Source organism: Rhinopithecus bieti, unplaced genomic scaffold, assembly GCF_001698545.2.
Source record: "Rhinopithecus bieti isolate Rb0 unplaced genomic scaffold, ASM169854v2 scaffold_22039, whole genome shotgun sequence".
Lineage (NCBI taxonomy): Eukaryota > Metazoa > Chordata > Mammalia > Primates > Cercopithecidae > Rhinopithecus > Rhinopithecus bieti.
In genome coordinates, this window is record NW_016810828.1 from 923,535 (window position 1) to 939,805 (window position 16,271).

At 40.3% G+C, this 16,271-nt stretch overlaps 2 long non-coding RNA genes across 2 annotated transcripts in view; both read left to right on the plus strand.

The window, feature by feature from the left end:
- Positions 1 to 364: 364 nt before the first annotated feature.
- Positions 365 to 14,016, plus strand: LOC108542756 (uncharacterized). Its single transcript, XR_001889357.1, has 3 exons — positions 365 to 447; positions 2,821 to 3,007; positions 13,976 to 14,016. It is a non-coding gene; the product is annotated as an uncharacterized LOC108542756 (long non-coding RNA).
- A 9-nt stretch (positions 14,017 to 14,025) lies between these two features.
- Positions 14,026 to 16,271, plus strand: part of LOC108542757 (uncharacterized) — an 8,932-nt gene continuing 6,686 nt past the window's right edge. The window contains exon 1 of the long non-coding RNA XR_001889358.1: positions 14,026 to 14,069. This is a non-coding gene — a long non-coding RNA (uncharacterized LOC108542757). The remainder of the gene's footprint in view (positions 14,070 to 16,271) is intronic.

Consider the following 16,271-nt stretch of genomic DNA (forward strand, 5'->3'; position numbering starts at 1 on the left):
TCTGTCACCAGCAGACCAACCTTAAAAGAATGGCTAAAGGAATCCTTTTTTCTTTTTTTTTTTTTTGAGACAGAGTCTCGCTCTGTCGCACAGGCGGGAGAGCAGTGGCGCAATTTTGGCTCACTGCAAGCTCTGCTTCCGGGGTTCACGCCATTCTCCTGCCTCAACCTCCCAAGTAGCTGGGACTACAGGCACCCACCACCATGCCCGGCTAATTTTTCTTTTCTTTTTTTTTTTGTATTTTTAGTTGAGTCAGGATTTCACCATGTTTGCCAGGATGGTGTCAATCTCCTGACCTCATGATCCTCCTGCCTCGGCCTCCCAAAGTGCTGGGATTACAGGCGTGAGCCCCCATGCCCGGCCTAAAGGAACTCTTTAAACAGAAAAAAACTAGAGGGAATCATGAAACATCAGGAAGGAAAAAGGAACCATGGAAAGTGTAAAAACGTAGGTAAATACAACAGACTTCTTGAGTTTTCTAAATTATGTTTGATTGTTGAAGCAAAAATTGTAACATTGGCTAATGTGACTCTCAAAATATGTAGAGAAAACATTTTAGACAATTATATTGTCAGTTGGGGTGGGTAAAGGGAATTAAAGGGAGGTAACTGTTCTATACTTCACTTAAATTGGTAAAATGTTGACACCAAAAAACAAAAAAGGCCGGGCATGGTGGCTCACGCCTGTAATCCCAGCAGTTTGGGAGGCCAAGGCAGGTGGGATCACCTGAGGTCAGCAGTTCGAGACCAGTCTGGCCAACATGGTGAAACCCCATCTCTACTAAAAATACAAAAATTAGTTGGGCGCGGTGGCAGGCGCCTGTAATCCCAGCTACTAGGCAGGCTGAGGCAGGGAGAATCACTTGAACCTGGGAGGCAGAGATTGCAGTGAGCCAAGATCATGCCATTGCATTCCAGCCTGGGTGACAGAGAGAGATACTATCTCAAAAAATCAAATAAAATAGTTGGCCAGGCCCGGTGGCTCACGCCTATAATCCCAGCACTTTGGGAGGCCGAGGCAGGCAGATCACGAGGTCAGGAGATCAAGACCATCCTGGTTACCACAGTGAAACCCCATCTCTAGTAAAAATACAAAAAATTAGCCTGGCGTGGTGGTGGGAGCCTGTAGTCCCAGCTACTCGGGAGGCTGAGGCAGGAGAATGGCATGAACCCGGGAGGCAGAGCTTGCAGTGAGCCAAGATCGCGCCACTGCACTCCAGCCTGGGTGACAGAGCGAGACTCGGTCTCAATAAATAAATAAATAAATAAATAAATAAATAAACAAATAAATATCCAAAGAATACAAAAAGAAGAAAGTGATCAATTTTGCCAATCCCATTTTTTTTAAGTAAACCAAAAAGCTTCTTTTGAAATGGAGTTGTGAAAGACTCCACATTACTAAATTGCTCAATATGACAATGATGAAATCTCTTCATACTATAGGCAGACTAGTTTAGAAAAATGATTGTATTCTATGCCCTAAAGAGCAGTGAATAAATATATGGGGGTGTGTGTCTGTGTATGTGTGACCACGTTCAAGTTTTGGCTCAGCCCGTTTTCATGATCAGCTTTATGAGACTTTAATGACAATATGCAATAGGCACTTATGGGGCGGGCATTCTCCCCACCTTGATTTGAGAGCCCACACAGCTCTGGCAGCCCTGGGAGGTAATAGGGAACTCGGGAGAAAGGACTCTTCTTGGAGAACCCAGACCGTCAAGGAAGTTGATGAGAAGCAGGAGCAGAAGAGTGAGAGTAATTTTGTCCCTAGCATGTGAGACAACACCTGGGGAACTATGAGAACAGACAGGGCATATATGAGCAAAGATTAGGTACTTTAGTGGGTAGGCAGAAGCTCAAAATCATTGTAATTAGAATACTAAAGAAAATGTAGCCTTTTTTTTTTTTTTTTTTTTTTTTTTTACAGTCTCTCTCTATTGCCTGGGCTAGAATGCAGTGGGGCAATCTCAGCTCACTGCAATCTCTGCCTCCTGGGTTCAAGAGATTCACCTGCCTCAGCCTGCTGAGTAGCTGGAATTACAGGCACTCGCCACCACGCCTGGCTAATTTTTGTGTTTTCAGTAGAGATGGGGTTTCACCATGTTGGCTAGGCTGGTCTCAAACTCCTGACCTCAAGTGATCCTCCCGCCTCGGCCTCCCAGAGTGCTAGGATTACAGGTGTGAATCACTGCACCTGGCCAAGCTTCGTTTTATTTTTAAGTTTAGTGAAACTTAGGCATATAGGCTATTGTTGCATTCTCGGAGGTCTTATGATATGACTTGTTCTTCAGTTCTAGGTAGCTAAATCACTTCTAATGAATGATCGTTTCTAAAAATTATAAAAACGAATTGTGTATATTCCCTCACTACCTCTATTCATTGTCTAAGAGATGTTACTATTTTAAACTTGCTCCTACTTTTAAACTGTACTCTCCCAAGATGTATTTAAATTTTATTTTCTCATATTTTGTTTTCATTTGAGTTGGAAAACAGCTGACCTTCATATTTATTTTTAAAATTGTATTTTGAAAGGATATTATTAAATCATTATGATTGCATCAGTTGGGATTTTTTTGTTGTTGCAAGTCACAAAAATTCAAACTAGCTCAAATAGAAAAAGATTGTGGTTACCTTCAACTACAGTTGGATTTGGGGGCTCAAACACAGTTCTCAGGGACTTGTGTTTTCTCCTATAATCAGCAGCTATGTCAGTCTCTCAAAAAACTCTCTTTCCAACAAAAAAGCAAGAAGAGCCTGGAGAGTACTCTAATTAGTCCAGCTTGGTTTACATGCCTATGTCTGAACCAATCACTGTTGCCAGGGAGAAGAATAGCCAGGCCTGGTCACCTATGAGTGAGTGAACATGGAGAGCCTCACCAGAACCACAAGAAATGGCTCCCCCACAGAAAAGCGGTGTCCTAGTACCAGAGTAAGAGGAAAGGAATGTAAATCACACCCATATGTCCAACAGATGTCTACCTACTGTTCTTGGCGATGTGAATACAGAGGTAATAAAACACGGACACTACCCTTAATGGGCTCATTCTCTCCAATTTTCTTTCTTTTTCCTCCTTGATTCATTTGACATTTTAGTAAAGTGCTTTACCTCATTTGTAAGGTGCCACTCCAGATTGGAGCCTTCTGATTTCTGTTTAAATATCTTTGCCATCTGGGGGTTTCTGTTTTGGAATTACACTCAAGAAAAATTCCTGAACATTTTGGGACTCTCCCATTCACTGTGAGAACAAAACATTTTAAATTAAAACATTATTTGCCTAATGTTGTGAGGGGTTGTAAGTAAAATGTAACTGGTAAAAACAGGCTCCTTTTATTAAAGGAAGTAATGCATGATTGAAGCAATTCTGAGGAAAATAATTTCAATCTAGATCTACCAATCATGGCAAAGGTGTGCCTCTGGCATGTACACACGTGTCCTATGCATACCTTACATATGCACATCATTCGTGCTCACCCCACCCCTCCCGGGAACCTGTAGAGTCAAGGACTATTTCAGTTATTACTAAGACTTGAATAAAGAGTGGGGTGGGGTGGGGTAGAAAGATATGTGAAACTGCAAATGCCAAGACCCACTATCTAATTTACCTGCCTCCTTCATTTTTAAGATTACCGTTTATAATATGACTATTTAATGACTTTGATATATATACCAAAATATCAAATATATATATAAAATACATTTAGTCTAATTTACCTGCCTCCTTCATTTTTAAGATTAACCATTTATAATATGACAATTTAATGACTTTGATATATATATCAAAATAGCAAATATATATTTTATATATATTTTAAAGTCATTAAATATGACTAATGACGTTTATATATATGTGTGTGTATATATATATATACATATATATATATAATAGAAAAGAGAAAAGAAACTGAACGATTGCTTAGTCTGTTTTCTTGCTTCAGGGACAGAGCTGTACCTGATTCAACTTAGGAATTAATCCTTGGTCTATAACATTCCAACCACTCTTGGTAATTTACTGCACTGGGGCCAATCCCTAGTACCCAACCCAGAACTTAGTTGGATTGGAGAACAAGATGGGGTATAAACGAGCAAGGTGGGGCATAAATGAATGGAAGTATTAATAAGCGATAGAGAGAAAGAGAGCAAGCAAAAAAGCAAAAGCAAAAAAAGGGTGGTTTTTGAAATGAGAACAGAATTATTCAAAAAGTTACGTGTTTTGATTTTAGTTAAACATGGCAAATGAACCATATCCTATTATTTTGCTACCTTCTAAAACTTCACCAATGGATTTATTGGATTAATGGATTTATTGGATTAATGGATTTATTGAGGTACACTTGACATACAAACTACACACACTTAATGTGCAGTTTTATAAGTGTATGCATGTGTGTGTATATATGTGTGTATATATGTATATCCATCACTACCATTAAAATAAAGATAATGAATTTACCTATAATCCCCAAAAGTTTCCTTGTGCCCCTTTGTAACCTCTTCTTCAGATTCTTCCCCATCCAATACCCTTTCCCAGGGTATTGATCTGCTTTCTCATCACTATACATTGGTTTCCATCCTAGAATTTCATAAAAATGAAATCATACAGTTTGCAGTCTTTCATATCTGGCTTCTATCATTCAGCATAATTATTTTAGAGTTATGTTGTAGAAAGTGTCAATAGTCCATTCCCCTTTATTGTGGACTAATATTTTGTTGTATGGACATACCAGACTCTGTTTATCCATTACTTGATGAACATTTGCATTATTTCCTGTTTTGGGCTATAACATAAACTTCCTAAGTATATTTGTGAACAAATCTTTGTATGGATATATACTTTCACTTCCCTTGGGTAACTACTTAGGATTGGAATGGCAGGATTGTATGATAAGTATATGTTTAACTTTAAAGAAATTGCCAAGTTGATTTCCAAAGTGATTATTGTCCAGCACTGTAGAAACACCCTTGACAACGGTTGGTAGAGTCAGTCTTTTAAATTTCATTTATTTTAATAAGTCTGCAATGGTATCTCATTCTGATTTCAATTCACATTTTCCTAATGACTAACGATGTTGAGCATCTTTTCATCCATATGTCTTCTTTGGTGACATGTATGTTCAGATATTTTGCCTATATTTTAACTGTGTTGTTTGTTTTTCTATTATTGGCACTAGAGAGTTCTTAATATAATCTAGATACAATTCTTTATCATAATTTTACTTTGAAAATATTTTCTCTGACTCTATGGCTTGGCTTTCCATGCTCTTAACAGTGTCTCTTGAAGAGTAGACATTTTAAATGTTGTTGAAGTCCAATTCTTCTTCTCCTTCTCCTTCTCCTTCTCCTTCTTCTTCTTCTGATGAGGTCTCACTCTGTTGCCCAAACTGTAGTGCAGTGGTACAATCTCAACTCACTGCAACCTTGGCCTCTAGGGTTCAAGTGATCTTCCTGCCCCAGCCTCCTAAGTAGCTGGGATTACAGGCATGCACCACCACACCCACCTAATTTTTGTATTTTTATTACAGGTGGGGTTTCACCATGTTGGCCAGGCTGATCTCAAACTCCTGACCTCAGGTGATCTGCCTGCCACAGCCTCCCAAAGTGCTAGGATTGTAAGTGTGAGGCACTGCACTCAGCCTCTATCAATTTATTCTTTTATGGATTGTGCTTTTGACATTATATTTAAGCAATCTTTGCTTAATCCAAAGTCACAAAAATTTTCTCTTAATGTTTTCTCCTGGGAGTATTATAGCTTTACATTTATGGCCATGATCCATTTTGAGTTAATTTTTGTATAGGGTAAAAGCCATTAATTGAAATTTAAAAAATTTTTTATTTATTTTTATTTTTTTAGAGACAGAATCTGGCTTTGTCAACCAGGTTGGAGTGCAGTGGTACAATCCTAGCCCAATCTACAATCTAAGGCTCAAGTTATCCTCCTACCTCAGCCTCCTGAGTAGTTAGGACTACCAGTGTGCACCAACACACCCAGTTTTTTTCTTTTTTTAAGAGATAGGATCTCACTGTGTTGCCCAGGCTAGTCTTGAGTTCCCGGCCTCAAGCAGTCCTCCAACCTCAGCTTCCTAAAGTGCTAGGATTACAGATGTAAGCCACTGTGCCTGGCCAAAGTCTTTTTTGTTGTTGTTGTTGTTTTGTTTTTGTTTGTTGTATATGGATGCCCAGTTGTTCATGTGGAGGCATTTGTTGAAAAGACTATAATTTCTCCACCGAATTGCCTTTGCATACTTAGGGGAAATCAGTTGTCCATACATGTATGGGTCTATTTCTCTTCTTTCTATCCTGTTCCATTGCTCTATTTGTCTCTCCTCATGCCAATACCACCCTGTCTTGATGTCCATAGCTTTATTCTTTTTGAAAGTAAATGGTGTTAGTCTTCCAGCTTTGTTCTTCTTTCTCAAAGTGATGTTAGCTGTTGTAGGACCTTTGCATTTTCATTTGAATTTTAGAATCAGCTTGTCAAATTCTATATAAAACCCTGCTGGGATTTTTATTGGAATTGCACTGAATTCAGAGTTCAATTTGGGGAGTTATATGGTTTGACTGTGTCCCCACCCAAATCTCATCTTGAATTGTAGCTCTCATAATTCCCACATGTCATGGAAGGGGCCAGTGGGAGGTAATTGAATCACGGGGATGGGTTTTTCCTGCACTATTCTCATGATAGTGAAAAAGTCTCATGAGATCTGACGGTTTTATAAAGGGCAGTTCCCCTGCACATGCTGTCTTGCCTGCTGCCATGTAAGATGTGCCATTCCCCCTCCTTTGCCTTCCACCATGATTTTGTGGCCTCCCCAACCATGTAAAACTCTGAGTCCATTAAACCTCTTTTCCTTTATAAATTACCCAGTCTCAGGTATTTCTTCATAGCAGTATGAAAATGTACTAATATAGTAAATTGGTACTAGGAATGGAGTGCTACTATAAGGATACCCAAAAATGTGGAAGTGACTTTGGAACTGGGTAACAGGCAGAGGTTGGAATAGTTTGGAGGGCTCAGAAGAAGGCAGGAAAATGTGGGAAAGTTTGGAACTTCCTAGAGAATTGGAGGGCTCAGAAGACAGGAAGATGTGGGAAAGTTTGGAACTTCCAAGAGACTTGTTGAATGGCTTTGACCAAAATGCTGATAGTGATATGGACAATAAAGTCCAGGCTGAGATGGTTTCAGGTGGAAATGAGGAACTTGTTGCGAACTAGAATAAAGGTCACACTTGCTATGCAAAGAGACTGGCAACATTTTGCCTCTGCCCTAGAGATCTGTGGAACTTTGAACTTGAGAGAGACGATTTAGGGTATCTGGCAGAAGAAATTTCTAAGCAACAAAGTGTTCAAGAGGGAGCAGATCATAAAAGCTTGGAAAATTTGCAGGCTGATGATGCAATAGAAAAGAAAACCCCATTTTCTGTGGAGAAATTTAAGCCTGCTCCATAAATTTGCATAAGTAAAGAGGAGCCAAACGTTAATCATCAAGACAATGGGGAAAGTGTCTCCAGGGCATGTCAGAGACCTTCATGGCAGCCCCTCCCATCACAGGCCTGGAGGTCTAGGAGGCAAAAATGATTTTGTGAGCTGGGCCCAGGGCTCCCCGCCCCACCCCGCTCTATGCAGTTCCCCTGCTCTATGCAATATGATGTTCTGCATCCCAGCTGCTTCAGCTCCAGCTGTGGCTAAAAGGGGTCAATGTACAGCTCAGGCTGTTGCTTCAAAGGATGCAAGTTCCAAGTTTTGGTGGCTTACATGTGGTGTTGGGCCTGCAGGTATACAGAAGTCAAGAATTAAAGTTTGAGAACCTCCTCCTAGATTTCAGAGGATGTATGGAAATACCTGGATGTCCAGGCAGAGATGTGCTGTAGGGGTGGAGCCCTCATGGAGAACCTCTGCTAGGGCAGTGCAGAAGGGAAATATGAGGTGGGAACACCAACATAGAGTCTCCACTGGGGCACTGCCTAGTGGAGCTGTGAGAAGAGGGCCACCATCCTATAGACCCTAGAATGGTAGATCTACCAACAGCTTGCAGCGTGCACCTGGAAAAGCCACAGACACTCAACGCCATTCCATGAAAGCACCTGGGAGGGGTGCTGTATCCTGCAAAGCCATAGAAGTGGAGCTTCCTCTGGCCATGGGAGCCAAGTTCTTGCATCAGCATGACCTGGACGTGAGACATGGAGTCAAAAGAAGTCATTTTGGAACATTAAGTTTCAATGACTGCCCTATTGGGTTTCTAACTTGCGTGGGACCTGTAGCCCCTTTGCAATAGAAAGGTTGAAAATTACAACAGAGGAAGTCACCTAGAAAGCAGAACAAAAACCAAAGATATGGAAAATAGAAGAAAAAAATATGAAAATTAGTGAGTGCTTCTAGTCCAGGAAGTCCAACATCCAACAAATAAGAGTTCTGGAAAGAGAAAACAGAGCAAATACTTAAGCTGCTCTATAGAAGAATATAGAAAGAATTTGGTTTTTATATTTCTTTTTTTAACTCCAAAAGGCAAGCACAGGGAAGACAGAAGTAAGTATAGAAATAAAGGATGTAGCCAAGGGACTACTGAGAAGAAGAATATCTGATGCTTGATCTTAAGATGACTTTGTGGCTCCACCTCCCTAAACATTTATTGTAGACTGCCACCAACTCAAAACCTTGGGTAAATAGGAAAATTTTTTAGTATTAAAACTAAGGAATGAATTGCAGACAGAGTAGAGATGAAGCTGCAGAATAGAAAGCAAGAAGTCAGTGGAGGCAGCCAGAACCAGAAGAACCATGAGACCATGACTCCACAGAGAAGAGCCACACATCTTGGCAGGGACACTGGATTTCCCTTTCCCTAAGGCCTGGAATATGAACATTGTAGCATACAAAAGCCCAATCTTATCTAGATCCTTCTGATAACTGGATTATTCTAAGGAAGCTAATGGCACCTTAAAATTTCTTTATAAGGGGCTTTTATAAAACAATACACAATCATAATATGGGAGAAGTTATGTGAGTCATATGAAAATGCAAAATGAGGAAGAGACAAAGGCAGAACCAGAGCCCAGACACTGTAAGTCTTAGTCTAGTCTTCTGCTATGTATTATTGTCCCCAGTAGCAATTTGCAATGGTAGGATCAGAGTTACTAACTGTGTCTGAGGCTTCTCAGAAAATCTTAGTATTAACACGGAGAGTCTGAAAAATGGGTTCATTAAATTCCCTCTGTGTCATAACTGAGAAGTTGTTCACCCACTCAGTTTGGTTCAAATCCAAGGTAAGCACTTGGAAAAATTTGCTGGGTGAAATTTTCTTTTGATGGCACATTAAATCTCTTCTATTCCATCCTTTTAAAGGCTTAACAAGTAGGCTTTGGTATTAAGGAAAAGTAGGCTATTCATGATCTGAAAATTTTTAGAATGGTGCAGGCAATTCCTGAGACCAGGGAGTCACTGTATGTATTCCAGGGATATAAGAAAGGCTTTGAGGTTTTCAAGAAACAGCAACTAGTTTCCTGTGATTGGGGATGTAAGGTAGACAAAGGCTGGAGAAATCATAGGAGATAGGCCAGAAATTTGTAATCTGTCTTTCAGCAATTGGAGGTTACTGAAGATTTTTTAGTAAAGGAATAGTATTAAATCTATCTGGGGAAGCCGGGCGCGGTGGCTCAAGCCTGTAATCCCAGCACTTTGGGAGGCTGAGACGGGCGGATCACGAGGTCAGGAGATCGAGACCATCCTGGCTAACACAGTGAAATCCCGTCTCTACTAAAATACAAAAAACTAGCCAGGCGAGGTGGCGGGCGCCTGTAATCCCAGCTACTCCGGAGGCTGAGGCAGGAGAATGGCGTAAACCCGGGAGGCGGAGCTTGCAGTGAGCTGAGATCTGGCCACTGCACTCCAGCCTGGGAGACAGAGCCAGACTCCGTCTCAAAAAAAAAAAAAAAAAAAAAAATCTATCTGGGGAAAGATCATTGGTTGCAAAGTGCAGAACAAGTCAAAGGGAAGCTGGGGGTTTTAGTCAGCTTGGGCTGCTGTAACAAAATACTATAGCTGGGTGGCTTAAACAATAGACATTCATTTCTGTTGTCCAGCATTGGAGTGCTAGCATGGTTGGGTTCTGTGTGGGTCCTCTTCCGGCAGATGGCAGGCTTCTGGCTGTGTTCTCACACGGGGTGGGGGTGGGAAAACACTCCCTGGTCTTCTCTTTTAACCCCACACTAATTCTGTCAGGAGGACCCCATCTTCATGACCTCATCTAAACCTAATTACCTCCTAAAGGCCCTATATCCTAATACTATCACATTGGTAGTTGAGGCTTTGGCATATGAATTTTGGGGGGATGCAAACATGACTTCAGAACACCAGGGAATCATTTTTTGAGGAGGTTTTTGCAATAGTTTAAGAGAGAAAGGTTGTACTTCTACTCTCGGAGTGAGAGTCTCACTGCCTATCAGATATCTGAGTAAGATATTGGGAAAGTAAAGTCCAAAGAGGATAGAATGATTTAACTATTAATTACTTCAGATACACACACACACACACACACAAAAAAAAACAACTAAAAGAAAAGTCAGCCTTCGTGCGCTTAGTCTGAATGCTAAATGCTATGGTAAGGAAATACAGGATACTAAAGCTTCTCTGACTTGTGAATACCATGATACTGTTCCCCAAACCGGGGTGTCAAATAAATGTGGCAGCTCATGTTTGGACTCAGGTTGGAAACATCAATGAGAGGGTAGGCTCGAGAAAACTGAAAGGCATTGGAAGGTCAAGGCAGCTTCTGGAGGGTGAAACCACTGCTCAACTCAAGCTAAGTGTTGCCTTTTGGGAAAGTGGGCTTAATGTTGCAAGACCTTCGCATTTTCCAAAAGAAAGTAGTATTCCAAATTTCTATGTGGGCTCTACTGGATTTTAAAAATTGAAAACTAACTCTAATTTTAAAAAACAATGACATGGGCCAGGCGCGGTGGCTCACGCCTGTAATCCTAGCACTCTGGGAGGCTGAGGTGGGCGAATCATGAGGTCAGGAGTTTGAGACCAGCCTGGCCAATATGGTAAAACCCTGTCTCTACTAAAAATACAAACACACACACACACACACACACACACACAAAACAAACAAACAAAAGCAATGACACTGTATGAGCCAAATAATATATGTTTGCATGCTACATTTGGTCGGCAAGTATCATACGACCTCTGGCCTCTTTCCTCAACTAATTTATGGAAAATCCACTTTACACCAAGCCCTGTGTTCTGCTCTAAAGATAAAAATATGAATTAGGTACACCCTGCCCTAGAATCACTGGCAGTGGAGTAGGGGGCCAGATAATTATAATAAAATATGCTGATGCTCTGAGAGGTTGCCCGTAAGAGTTGGTCCTACTAAGATGGTACCTAAACTGACATCTGTGTATCTACATTTTAACTTAATATTTCAGTGCTGTATGCCAACTGGCCTGAACTAACATCTTTCTATAAGGGCTTATGTGATTTGGATCTGTGTCCCCACCCAAATTTCATGTAGAATTGTAATCCCCAATGTTGGAAGTGGGGCCTGGTGGGAGGTGATTGGATCATGGGGGCAGGTTTCTCATAAATGGTTTAGCACCATCCCTTTGATGCTGTCCTTGAAATAGTGAGTTCTCATGAGATCTGGTTTTTATAAAAGTGTGTAGCACCTCTCCTCTCCCCTCTTGCTCCTTCTCTGGCCATGTGAAGTACTGCTCCCCCTTCTCCTTCCGCCATGATTGTAAATTTCCTGAGGACTCCCCAGAAGCCAAGCAGATGCCAGCATCATGCTTCCTGTACAGCCTGTGGAATCATGAGACAAATAGACCTCTTTTCTTTATGAATTATCCAGTCTCAGGTAATTCTTTATAGCAATGAAAGAATGGACTAATACAGCTTACATGTAGTATGATTGAAAATAAGGATATCTGTGACTATCTGTAGGTTATCTTATATACTATTATTTTGGAGGGGAAAAGTTTTGCTGTATTTTTTGGCTCATGGGTAAAAGGAATCAGAAATCAGGGACATGGGATGTGGTCAAACGAGGAATCACCATGCTGGATGGTGTATTAATTTCCTAGGGCTACCATAGCAATTTACTATGAACTTGGCTTACAACAGAAATCTATTCTCTCACAGCTCTGGAGGCCAGAAGTTCAAAATCAAGGGGGTAGCAGGGTTGGTTTGTTCCTTCTGGAGGCTCTGAGGAACAATCTCTTCCATGCCTCTCTCTTGGCTTCTGGTTGCCAGCAATTCTTGGTGTTCCTTAGCTTGTAGACATATCACCAATCTCTGCTTTTGTCTTCACTGGCTTTTTCCCTCTGCGTCTATCTACTCCCCTTCTCTTCTAAGACCTTTGAGGTCCAAGGACCTCATCCCTAATCCAGGAAGATGTCATCCTGAGATCTTTGACTTAATTACGTCTGCAAAGATCTTTTTCCAAATACTGTAATGTCATATTCACAGGTTCTGGGGGCTAGGATACAGACATAATTTTTGGGAGGCCATAACTCGACCCACTACAGATGTTCCAATAGAGTGGTTTTCATGTGAGTCAAAATTATTTTCATAATAATACTAAGACATTATCTGCCATTTGCATTGTGTTGACATTTGCACTGATGATACGAAAGCAATAGTGGGCAGAACTGAAGTTTCCTTAGCATGAACAATGCGGTGAGGCCAACTGCACCTGAGAAGGTGCAGGTGTAGAAGGTGCAGGGGGAGAGAGGTGGGAGAAGCAGGCCTGTTCTGGAGCTGGGTCTTTGGCAGCTGAGGACCATCAAGACTGGTCTTCATAGAGCCACAGTGGACCCCAGGAGGACTAAGCAGGAACAAATAGCTGAGGCTCAGGCTGAGGCAGAGCAGCAACTATGGTTGAGAGGATAGTGATACACACTTGGGTAGCCTAGAAGCAGGCACTAGCCCAGCCTGTGAAAAGGTCTCGGGTACCAGGCTGTATCTCCTTTTCCTGGATACAAGTTTTTAGGGCCCTAGGGTACAAGATAAAGTATAGTCTCAGTGGCAAATTTCAAATGTCAAGTTTTTTCCCGAGGCAGTAAAATAAGTGTGTACCTCCCCAGTGGGACCATGGTGACAACAGCTCTTAGAGAGCATAGATATCTAGAGGCTGGGTGCTGGGGTCAGACTTGATTGGATTTTGTCTTAGCCTGGGTTCTTCCACATGTAAGGATTTGGGTGCAAGTACTTGATTCAGGAGATAATCTCTGGACAGGTGGTAAAAGAGTGGGGAAATAAGACTTGGAAGGAAGTATAGACAAGAAAGGTGGTGTTAATGAATGAGTTATTATAGAAGGCAACTGGGACTTAAGCCCTCTGGAACAGTGTAGAATATTTAGAAGTGTCTCACAGAGAGGCAAGTAAGCTGGAGAACTTAATAGTTCAATTCCTACATCCCCTCTCTGTTGCGGGTTGCCCCTCGGGTCTAAACTCCCCAGTCATAATGTCATTGCCGGAGAAAACTATCAAAAAGAGAAATGCAGGAATGGAGGGTATAGAATGGTCTGTAGGTAGGGGCACAGTCGAAGGACTGACAGTTTTGAATTTCCTTTCCCTAAGCTGATTAATTACATGGCTTTTATTCTCTGTGCTTCAATTTATTCATCTACAGAAGGATGATGATGATAATTGAAACTCATAGGGTTGTCATAGGAATTAAATGACAAAATACGCGTATGTAAAGTGCTTACAAAATTCCAAGAAGCAGACTAAATATGACTATCAAATAACTTCCGGAATGTTCCTTAAGTTAATTATTTAAATTAGTTATAGTTATCTCTCTCTTATAACTTAGGAAGGTGATAATTTATTTGGCATTAGTTGCTCTTCCTTTAAAAAAGCAATCTAACGGTTTTTCCCAACAGATTTTCAGCTTCACTAGTTTACAATTGTGAATTTCCCTCCATCACTCATCAATATTTTTTTAGCTGTGTGATCTTTCTTTTTTCTGTTTTATTTTTAGAGACAGGGTCTCACTTTGTTGCCCAGGATGGTCTACGAACTCCTGGCCTCAAGCTAACCTCCTACCTCGGCCTCCCAAAGTCCTGGAATTACAGGTATGAGCCAGTGGGCTTGGCCAGCTGTGTGATCTTTCATTAGCTGAACTGATTTCAGTTGTCTGGAAACTGCAACATTTTCATTGGGGCCACACATAGAAATAAAAAACTGAAGTGTCTTTCACTTCACCTCTCCTAGAATGCTAATGCAAAATGTGATAAATGTATTTATATTTTCCAACCACAGTATAGATTTCTAGAGATTTCTGCATATATTTAACTAAAGTTTGCCTTCATAGGCACAGATCCTTATCTATCTATCTATCTATCTATCTATCTATCTATCTATCTATCTATCATCTATTTATTTTGGCCTAGGCATCAACCAAGGTGGGGCGAATGAAACAACCTCACAGATGGTGTGCTGTGCTTAGCAATTTTTTTAGTACACAGATCAAATTCTGTTGCACAAATTCATCTAGGAGCTCTGAATGATTCGGGACCATAAAATACATCTCTCCTCACCTGTTTATATTTTTTATCTCCAAATGATGACTTAAACTGTATATCTTGAATATCACCACCCAAATTGTACAGTTTCCTCCCCTAAATGAGCATAACTTTGTAATTAAGCAAGGGATTTGGGGCCAGATTACTTGGATTCAAATTTTGGCTTTGACATTCAATAGCAGGATGAACATGGGGAAGTTACTTAATCTCCCTTTGCCTCTATATCCCCATCTGTCCATTGGGAATATTCATAGCACCTACCTCATAAGTTTATTATGAGGATTAAATGAGCCTGTATTGTACAGTACTCAGCTCTTAGTAAATGCTAGCTAAGAGTTTTCTTAATAAAAATAGAAAACTTTGTATATGTTGACTGTTTAGTATTCAATATATACTTTCCCTTTTATGATTGGTGCTTTGTGTGGATGAGGTGGAAAGCAGAACAGGTAGCCATTTATCTTTGTGGAGGCTGTCATTACTCTTTGTCTAGGCAATTTCATTGAACTTTTGTAGGAGGGTCTCATCACTGGCCCTCTCTTGGCCATAATTCTAGTTTTTTCAAAAAGAATTTTTTTCTTTATTGTAGAGATGGGATCTCACTATGTTGTCCAGGTTGGTCTTGAACTCCTGTGATCCTGAAGTGGAAGGACTCAAAGTAATCCTCCCACTTCAACCTTCCAAAGTGCTGGAATTACAGGTGTGAGTCACTGCACCTGCCTCAATAGTTCTGTATTAGGGTTCTTCAAAGACCCAATAGGAGATACACCTTTTTTTTTTCCACAAAGAAAAATAACAATTCAACCTTGAGATAGAAAATTCTGACCAGCAGCTACTATTGGCTAAGCCAGTATACATCTATATAGTAAAGAAAACTTTCAAAATCAACATGTTCATTATAAATTTGACTCAAAAATCAAATAATCAAGCCATTTAATTTTTTAAAGCAACATTTACTTCTTTACTCCTCTGAGAAAATAGAAAAATAAATTATCTGCAGCAAAGTATTCTTGGGGCAGAAGCCTTGAAATAGGGCACCTCTTCGTGGAGTTCTGTCAGGTATTTGCCTTTATCTCTGCATACTCCCATAGATTCATTTCCAGAAAATTCTCTGTGTTAAAATCTTTTACTATCTGGTTGAAAATGTTTTCACCAGTTGTTTTACTAACATGCATCTTCACAGACATCACCGTTACAAATAAAATAAACAATTACCTAATCAGTAACAATCATGCATTCATCCAAATATAAGAAAAAGAACTGGGTTACATGTGACTTTTTAAAAAAATGAATATTCGAATGTGTGCATTAACTAGACCGTTTTTATAAGAACACATTTTTTGAATGATTGGCAGCCTCTTTTCACCTAAACAGATATGGACATATCTACCTTTTAGGGTGTCACTAATTTTTCTTCTTTTTTATAAACCAGTTTCCTAAGGTAATTCAACAACCTGTTTTATGCAATTTTTAATGATTAGCATGTTTAATTTTTTTAGTACGTTTAATTACAATACTCCACTCAGCCTTCTCTATAACTGAAGAAAGTGATCATAGTTTTCTTTTAAAGTTTGTGAAATTGGTTGTTAAATGTCATTTCAAATATAATGGTTTCATGACCAAGCACGGAGGCTCACACCTGTAATCCCAACACTCTGGGAGACCGAGGCAGTTGAATCACTTGAGGTCAGAAGTTTGAGACCAGCTTGGCCAACATGGTAAAACCCTGTCTCTACTAAAAAAAAAAAAAAAAAC